The following is a 10,052-nucleotide window of genomic DNA, read 5'->3' on the forward strand; positions in this document are numbered from 1 at the left end:
TATAGGAACGCAGCACCAACACTTCGGAGGAAAAGACAAAACAAACCAACCAATGTCGCTTTGCACACGGCCGAACAGCTAGAGTACTGATTCCCGCCTCTCTCCCCCCACGCCCCCGCCAAAACAGCCAGATGTTTACATATCATCATGTTCTCTCTCTCTCTCTCTCTCTCTCTCTCTCTCTCTCTCTCCTCTCTCTCTCTCTCCTCTCTCTTTCTCATTTCTTGTATTAAGTATCCCTTCTCTTGTTATGTATCAGGTTTATCCAATATGTTACGCTTGCTCATAAAGTGTATATAAGAAAACATTTTTTGAAAGTTCAAAAGCATTTTCCACTTGAACACTGACTCAGCTCTTGTCCTGTTCATGACTCTGAAGCTCATTACAATGAGCTTCATTTAGATTTCCACAACTGCCAGTCCTTCGGTGGGGGCAGGGAGTTGGGGACCTCAGAACAGCTTCCTGGGACAGATTCCGAAAACATGAGTCCAGATCAATGACATCTTTTGTGGCTCAGAACCGTATCTGCACTGAATGCTAGACTAGCATTTATCTGTGTCCTGGCTAACCGCTGATTTCCATGTTTAAAATACGATGCAAATAGATCGCAGCATTTTGGGTGGGTGGGGATAAACCTGGGTCAGGCAAAGCAGTCCAGGTTGTGAGCAACTTGCACATTGAGTGTCCTGGATTTGCTACAATGGCAAAAAACAAAACAAAAACAAAAACAAAAAAACCACCAAAACAACAACACCCAAAATACAAAAAAAAAAAAAAAAAAGTTCCGTTGGAATGCTGCAAACATTGGCTGGGGCTCCTGAAGGCAAAGTTTGTGTGGGCTAGTCTCCCTCTGATTTACTTTCTTGCATCTACAGCAAAATAAAGGACTGGGGCAGGGTGAAACGGAAAGGCTGCCACCCGGCTTGTAAATTTCTGTTTACCTGGTGACTGGCGAGGGCAGGGCTTTGGGCTCCTGGGTCCAGAAGAGCTGCAGGGCTGAGCGTTCAAATAGCGACTGGCCCCGGGCTGCTGCCCTTCACTGCCGCTGCTGCTCCTGAGATCCCATTGGAAAACCCCAGGGGCCGTAGAGTCCAAGGCCAATGTTATGTTTCCAAGACAGTATTCCTCCCCGGCCCGCACCTCCCTCTGCTTGCGTTGACTCTGCAGCAGCTCCGGTGTCTCCACCCCTGGGCGAAGCAGCTGGGGATCCGGGCGGTGCGCTGGCGGCCGCTGAAACCACTTCCAGATGTGCTGGCAGGCCAGCTGGGATGGGCCTGCCTTCCCTGGAATCCCAGTCTGGGAGCCTGCGTGCATTTCAAAAACAGGGCTGCTCTGGAGGGAAAGACGAGAGACCAAGGAAAAGCAAATGCCCGGAGGGTGAATTTCTACCACATGTGGGGGCCAGCAGAAGAGGAAAATAAAGTTCATAGTGATTTTAAGAATATCTCTGTAGGCACCAGCTTCTCCTGAAATCTAGTGATTAAAATGCTGTTGTCCCCCCTCCTTCCCAAAGCGGCCAGAGGTGACCTCTGAAAATGGTTCTATTCACTCTAACCCAGAAACCCCCACAAAATCATGCCAATCAAGAGGCCCAAATCTTCGTGTTCACTTTCAGAACACTGGTGAAACTGCCCAGGCCATCAAGGGTATGCCTATTCGAAAAGCCACCAAGTATCTGAAGGATGTCCCTCTACAGAAGCCATGTGTGCCATTCCATCGTGCCAATGGTGGAGTTGGTAGGTGTACCCAGGTCAAACAGTGGGGCTGGACGCTGCATTTTTGCTGCACTTGCTTAAAAAATGCAGAGAGTAAAGCTGACCTAAAGGGTTTAGATGTAGACTGTCTGGGCATTGCACACATTCAGGTGAACATAGCTCCCAAGATGCAGCGCAGAACACACCGAGCTCACGGGCGGATTAACCCACACACGAGTTCTCGCTGCCACATTGCCCCCTCACGGAAAAAGAGCAGATTGTTCCTAAACCGGGAGAGGAGGTTGCATAGAAGTAAAAGATATCCCAGAAGAAACAAAAAATTATGGCCTGGAAGTAAATTCAGCATAAAAAAAAATACTAATAAAAGTAATGCAAAAATGCTGTTGTCCCCAAATCAAAGCCCAGATAACAATTGTGGTCTCATTCTACCAGGGCAACGATAAGCGACAGACGTCCCAAGAGGGTGTGTTTTGTGCCTGAACATGGAAAGGAATCAGGCAAGGAGTCAACCCCGCCCCATGCTGTGCTGTTCTGAGCTTCTGTCTCTGATTCTCTGAAACCCAGGAAATGGTGCCAGCAGTTTGCCTGGGATGGTGGGCCTTGGGACTCTATTTCTGCCATGGCCTCTCCCCCTAGTTCCTGTAAGGAAAGGAGGACCCACCCCTCACGCCTCCTTCTGCAGTGGTGCTGCTGGAGAGAAGTTAGATGCAAGTCACACTGTAATTTTAAATTTTCTAGTAGTCACTTTAGGAAACGTACAAAAAGGGAAAATTAATTTTAACGATACATTTCATTTAACCCAATATGTACAAAATAGTATTTCAACTCCTAATCCATAGAAAACATTATAAACCACGCATTTTATGTTTTGGAGGTACTAAGTATTTAAATCTGGTGTATACTTTACACTTGCAGCACTCCTCAGTTTAAAGTTTAAAGTTTAAAGTTTAAACACTAAATCTCATCGGAAACAATTGATTTCATAAAATGCATAGTTTAAAAACGATAGAGGGGATAAATGGTGGTGAAATAAATAAATAATAAAAGTAAATTCACATACCCAAGTTGTTCCAATCATTTAAAAAAAAAAAAAGTTTTCCAATGACTGAATCCAGTATCTTTTTTTTCAATGAATTGAAATTAAATAAAATTTAAAATTCAGTTCCTCAATCACACTACCCACATTTTAAGAAGAATTAATAGCTAATGTGGCTAGTGTCTACTATACTGAATGAACAGTAATTGTAAGAAAAATGATTTCGTGGGTTGTTGTTTTTTCAGGCTTGAACTTGAAGAGGGGGGATATCCTGAATTTGTACAGAACTTTTAAAGGGCAAAGTGTTTTTCATATCTTCTACTTTATTCTCACAACATTCCTGTCAAGTAAGTTGAACACCTGTGTTTTGCCCCAATTTGCAGCTGAGCAAACTGAGGCTTTGAACAAGTTAAACTCCAAGTTCCCAAAGCAAATTAGTGATGAATCCAGGACTGGAATTCCTGTTCAGCATTTCTCAACTGTTTCTTACTTGAGGCATATTTCAGATACTGGGGTTTCTGACAGCAACCCTAGAGTTCAATTGCATCCATAGTGATTGCATTCTTCACTTGGTCTCTGCTGGAAGCCAGTCCATCCTTGCTGCTTGACACAGTCGCTGCAGGGAAGAAACATCTGCACAGCATATGTTTCAAGGGACCTGGCGTATATGGCATACTGTTCTTAATATGTTTGCTCACCTTCTTGGCACTATGTGTTTTAACCAAGGTCACCTCTCTGAGAGAGGTTGTTTCCCAAGTAGGGATTTTTCCCTGAAGTTAGGGAGGGAATAAAACCCCTTAACTAAATGCCTGGCGGGTAGTTAATCACTTTAACTATGAACAATCACCCTTAAGCTACATAATCTTTACTCCCTGGAATGGAGATAAGAAACGCCCTAACCTTTGGAATAGAAATTGAAAGGATTAAAATCAACTGGTATAAATACAGATGTAACAAGACAATAAGAGACAGAACCTGGACAGAACTTGGCTGGAGATCCTGGCTAGAGACCCTGGCTAGGCTGCTGATCAACTGAATGCTGTGTCTGTGACATTCCTTCTCTGCCGACTCCATCCACACCTTTGGGAACCCCTGGACCTGTTGGGGTTGGACCCCAACATATGGCGCAGTAGTTCCTGCAGATTCTCTCTTCTGTCTTCGGAGCCAGTGGCCCTCCCTGTGCTGAGCAGCTAGGAAGCCCCTGTCAGCGAGCTCGTAGGAGCTTGAAACCTTCGTCACCCCTCCGACTCTTACCAGGAGGGAAACATGGTTGAAGCTGATCGCCCAGAAAAGCTCTTCATTGGTGGCCTCAATACAGAAATAAATGAGAAAACCCTTGAAGCTGTATTTGGCAAATATGGACGGATAGTGGAAGTACTCTTGATGAAAGATAGTGAAACCAACAAATCGAGAGGATTTGCTTTTGTCACCTTTGAAAGCCCAGCAGATGCTAAGGATGCAGCCCAAGATATGAATGGGAAGTCCTTAGATGGAAAAGCCATCAAGGTAGAACAAGCCACCAAACCATCATTTGAAACTGGTAGGCGTGGACCACCTCCACCTCCAAGAAGCAGAGGCCCTCCAAGGGGTCTTAGAGGCGGAAGAGGAGGAAGTGGAGGAATAAGGGGACCTCCCTCAAGTGGAGGGCACATGGATGATGGTGGCTAGTCCATGAATTTTAACATGAATTCTTCCAGGGGACCACTTCCAGCTAAAAGAGGACCGCCACCGAGAAGTGGGGGTCCTCCTGCTAAAAGATCTGCTCCTTCAGGACCAGTTCGCAGCAGCAGTGGAATGGGAGGAAGAGCTCCTGTAACTCATGGAAGAGATAGTTATGGAGGCCCACCTCGAAGGGAACCCCTGCCTTCCTGTAGAGATGTTTATTTGTCCCCAAGAGATGATGGACATTCTACTAAAGACAGCTACTCAAGTAGAGATTACCCAAGCTCCCGTGATACAAGAGATTATGCTTCACCACCAAGAGATTATACTTATTGTGATTATGGTCATTCCAGTTCACGTGATGACTATCCATCAAGAGGCTATAGTGATAGAGATGGCTATGGTCATGATCATGACTATTCAGATCATCCAAGCGGTGGCTCCTACAGGGATTCATATGACAGTTATGGTAACTCACGTAGTGCTCCACCTACACGAGGGCCCCCTGCCATCTTATGGTGGAAGCAGTCGCTATGATGATTACAGCAGCTCCCGTGACGGATATGGTGGAAGTCGAGACAGTTACTCAAGCAGCCGAAGTGACCTCTACTCAAGTGGTCATGATTGGGTTGGCAGACAAGCAAGAGGGCTTCCCCCTTCTATGGAAAGGGGGTACCCTTCTCCACGTGATTCCTACAGCAGTTCAAGCCGCAGAGCACCCAGGGGTGGTGGCCGTGGAGGAAGCCGATCTGATAGAGGGGGAGGCAGAAGCAGAGATTAAAAACAAAACTTTGGACCAAAATCCCTGTTCAAAGAAACAAACAGAAAGTGGAACCTATTCTGTCATAACTACCCAAGGACTACTAAAAGGAAAAATTGTGTTACATTTTTTAAATTTCCTGTTAAGTTTCCCCTTCATAATTTTTATGTTCTTGAGAGAAATAAAGTAAAACATGCTTGAAAAAAAAAAAAAAAAAAGACAGAACCTGGCTGGAGAACCTAGTGAGAGAACATGGCTAGAGAACCTGGCTATGATGATCACCTGAACGCTGTCTCCGTGTCATTCCTTCTTCGCCGACTCCGTCCACACCTTTGGGGACCCCTGGACCTGCTGGGGTTGGACCCCACCAGGTCTCTCTGCAGCATCAGGTCACTGCTTGTATAGAATTATTGTCTGTCCTGGTGGCGTTCCCTTTTGTATTCTCATCCCAAAGCCCTCCTATAATTCAGCAAGCGTGTTATTTTTCTTTGGACCTGGCTTTGACATTCTTTTAGTCCTCTTCTTTCTTGACTGCTAGCAAGTTGTACTCTTTTTTTTTTTAAATCCTCTTTTTATTGATTTTAGAGAGAGAGGAAGAGAAAGGGGGAGAGAGAGACCAACATCAATGTGAGAGAGAAACACTGATTGGTTGCCATTGCCTCCCATATGTACCCCGACCCGGTATCAAACCTGCAACCTGGGCATGTGCCCTCAGTGGGAATAGAACCCAGGACTTTTTGGTGTACAGGACTATGCTCCCACCAATCAAGCCACACAGGCCAGGATGGTGTAGTTGGACTCTGTTTTAAACCACAACTCTAGTCAATGCTTTAGCTAACAGGCATGGTTGTAAGATATGTATTTCTAGTTGCAGCAAAAGCATTTTTATACATTGGTCCTGTGGGAAGTCAGAAGGTGCAGTGGCAGCACAGGGTACTGTGCACTAAGTACTCTTGTTCCAGTCCACACTGCACCCACATGAGCAAAAATAGCATCAGCATTTCCTTGCCCCGGGCTTGCCACTGCTCTTCCAGAATTGTGTGCTGTCAGGAGCAGCAGGCCGGTCTCTCCAACACTCCAAGCGGCCTCCTGACATTCCTGTTTCCTCCGAAGACTGTGTTTTCTCCTGTGTCTCTCTCATCCACCTGGCAGGATGCCTGACCCAGTGTAAGAGCTCCTGAATAAGTGAGTTCAGAGAGGAGGACAACCAAAGCACTCAAGAGGAGGACTTGGAATTGGAATAATGATTATGTGGTTTTCACAGATCCTGCCTGCTATTCAAATTAACTTCTGTGTGGACCCAAATCTCTCTGGTCATTGATCCTCGTACACTTTCTTGCTGACCCCCTGCCGTCTCCAACTTAGATTCTTTCTCCTTTATTTCTGCTGGGCAATGTCCTGAGGATGCAAGAGGCGTATTATCCATGACCTAGATTTCTACACAGTATGTACATATTCTTCCCTGGAGAAGAAATGAGGACAGAGAGAGACACGGGGTATAAGTGCAGTGGCTACCAGCATGGGCTCCGGAGACAGACAGACCTAGGTGCTAGCTCAAGCCTTATATGTATGTGTTATTAAAAATCTCACTTCAGTTTCTCATCTACAGTATAAAGTAGGGAAGCCTCATAGGCCCCTCATAGGACCCTGGTAGGGTTAAAAGGCATCATGCATGTAAAACACTCATCAAGGACTCAATACATGGAGGTTATTACTGTTGTTGTCTGGAGAAACGCACGGTATGAATAAGGGAAATGAAATGTAACTGTAACATACTTGGAGCAATAACAACAACAACAAAAATCCAAGTGAGTCAGTTATACAATGTTGCAAACACTGCTGGTAGCCTACTTAATAACCTTCTGTGCTTCCTCCCTTCAAATAGAAATACTATCTTTTCGGGCAGAAGGTGCCCGTTAAGGGTTAACAATAGTCGTCTTCTCAGACATCCTAAGCTAGAGTGTCTGTGAGCAGAGCGGCTGTCTGACTTCCTAGAAAGCTACATTTTCCTGGCAGAGAGCATGTGGTACCTTTTGCCCTTTCTTCCTGTCTGAAATCCAACTTCGATGCCTGGAGGTGGAGGAGCATCTTGCAGCTCTGAGGATCAAGGTCCACGCTGGGCTGCTGCATATGGTCACAGTGGCTGTGCATGGAGACTGCAGTGTCGAGTCAGCGAGGGGTCTGGCAGGACACAGATGGCTCAATCCAATAGGCTAGTGGTGGAGATTTTCAGGGGGAAAAAAGGCCATTTGAAGTGTGTAGTTGGAGGTGTTAGGGAAATGTGGTTAAGAGATGGTTCGGTAGCCTGGGGTTAGAAAATGCAGGGAGCCATCACTGCCCCTGGCCCTGAAGGGTGAGGGAAGGGAGTGGTTAGCAGGACTTCGAGGAAGTGGCTGCATGAACAGGGCAGCCCAGTAGCGGCAGCCGGTGCTGACCCACAGAGAAGGGACTAGGGGGCGAATTCCTCCAACCTTAAAATCTCCTCTTGGTGGTGCCTCCCATCGGCCAAACCCAAACGGAAGTCAGAGGGCAAGGGAGCTCAAGTGATGTAATCCACTTCTGTCAGCCTCTCAGGGCACTGAACAGGTTGAAGAGTGGAGGGTTGATCTGTACAAGCAAACAGAAAATACCCTTGCACAGGGTGGCCAGCAGCCTTGCACGTGCTAAGAGGGCAGAGCAAGGACAACGGAGGAGCCCGAGTCGCTGGTGGCATCGGGAGCCGCCCGGCAGCTCTGAACTAACTACTTAGGGCACATCTTGCTAAATGAGGGAAAGAAGCCCTCCGTGCTAAGTCACTTCGGTCAGGGTTCAGTCCTACGCCTGAATGCAGTCCTGTGCGACCTTGATGCATTTCACGTGCATTTTAAATTTGTGGTGTCAATATATTGTATATCTGGCTCATTAGTATTCATGTTTCTTTTCTGCTGAAAGTCAATGGTCATCATTTCTTCTTACCCAATGGGCCTGCCTTGCTGAGTATAGATAAACCTTCGATAAAAATTTATTAAAGCTGATAAAGGTGACTGGGAGGAAAGGAGAGCGTATTCTGCAGTAGCAGTGACTGATTCAATGGCGGGGTTGGTCTGACAAGCCTCTACTCATTGCCTCTGTCTCCCTGGGCTGGGCTCCAAGATCACCCACGTGGGGCAGGAAGCACCACTATAGGAGCCCCAATTCCCTCTTTTGCCTGGTGGAGCTCAACGATGGGTCCTCTCCTTGTCTGGAGCTTAGGTCCCCTGTTACCCCGATCTGCACAATGGCTCCTGCACCCTACTCTTTGCACCTGGGTTCTCTCCCACACAAGATGACCGCTTTTTTTCTTCCTTGGCTCTTGTGCCAATTTCCTTTCTTGTAACTGGTGTAAGCTCTCCCTGGCATAGAATTCTGCCATGCTCTTGCCTGCTGCCCTCTCCACGCCTTGGCCACAGCTCCAGCCAAGACCCATGGCCAGAGCCGTGCAATTTGTGAACAGGCCTCTCAGACACCATCTGCTCCCTTCATCTTGGGAGCAGTGCCTGCCCAGACTCTCTGCTGCTGGAGTCCAGTCGACCCGCTGGCACTCCCCAAAACCTCTACTCAGAGCTCTGCCAAAAAACCCTTGGCCCGAGTCCTCAGCTGAATTAAGGTATCCCTCGGACGTGCAATTTATCCTCTTGGCCGAAAACACAGCACTGTCTGCTGCCTCCCAGTATGAGTCCCTCCCTCGTAGGCAGATACCTTGGTGGCTCAGAAGGAGGAGTAGAAACGGTAATGATGTAATGAAAACGCCGCTGCTGGAGTAAAACCATTTACGACTTCCCAGATGCTACCTACCTGCCAGGCATTGCTGAAGTGCAGCACTGTGCTTGCTTGCATGGCAACAGCACAAATTTCAGTGACCACGGTGTAATTCAATAACATCATCCCTCTCCCCCAAGCAACGCAGTTCAAGTCTGTCACCACAGGACAGTGATGGCGAACCTTTTGAGCTCGGCGTGTCAGCATTTTGAAAAACCCTAACTTAACTCTGGTGCCTGTCACATACAGAAATTTTTTGATATTTGCAACCATAGTAAAACAAAGACTTATATTTTTGATATTTATTTTATATATTTAAATGCCATTTAACAAAGAAAAATCAACCAAAAAAATGAGTTCACGTGTCACCTCTGACACGCGTGTCATAGTTTCGCCATCACTGCCATAGAATAACTGTAATCCCCTAAGTGCAAACGTTGTGGCTAGCTTTTCAAAGCAACTGTGCAAATCGCAGAGCTACATCAGAAGCAGTGGCCACTCATGTCACTTCTTTGGCACAGTGGCTGTTGGTGACTGACTGGTCACTGGAATCTGTTGTTCAGTTTAGGTACAGACAGCAAAGTGTGTAGTTGCAATGCTTCCTTCACACCCAGCGATAAACCCATGTGATGTTTACAAATATGGGCAACGGAGAGAACTGACCAATAAAGATAAAAGTGTAGTAAAGAAACAAAAAGTGATCCCGGTGGGAGTGAAGTCCAAATCCAAGGTAAATGGCTGTGAGCTATAGCTATTCAACTCTAGATATGCAGCCAGGAAAAGTTAGTAAATGTGAATTTATGGACGTAAGCGAGGAAAGTGGTGGTGATGAAAAGGAGGCAGACGTTGCAGAGAAAGTGAGTGAGCGAAAAATTCACACCGAAGGAACTCTCCAAGGTGTTTTGTGACATTGAAAGTGTGAAGGATAAAATATGGGAAGCGGATCCAAATTTAGAAAGGAGTACGCCAATTTGCCAACTTGCCAAGGCACAGAAAAGCTGCTCGCGCTGTACAGTAATAAGAAGGTCCTCTTGGTAAGTTTTATACAAAATTAAAACATCTTGTTCTCCATGTTTCTAATGTTTTAAATTACAGAATGACA

General features: G+C 46.3%; 1 pseudogene across 1 annotated transcript; it reads left to right on the top strand.

Moving 5' to 3' along the window:
- The first annotated feature begins 4,017 nt into the window (after positions 1-4,017).
- On the top strand, positions 4,018-5,194 carry LOC308514012 (RNA-binding motif protein, X chromosome-like; annotated as a pseudogene). The gene has a single exon. The product of its transcript is annotated as an RNA-binding motif protein, X chromosome-like (transcript).
- The last annotated feature ends 4,858 nt before the right edge of the window (positions 5,195-10,052 follow it).

The sequence above is a fragment of the Myotis nattereri genome (genome assembly GCF_964212035.1).
Source record: "Myotis nattereri genome assembly, chromosome: 2".
Lineage (NCBI taxonomy): Eukaryota > Metazoa > Chordata > Mammalia > Chiroptera > Vespertilionidae > Myotis > Myotis nattereri.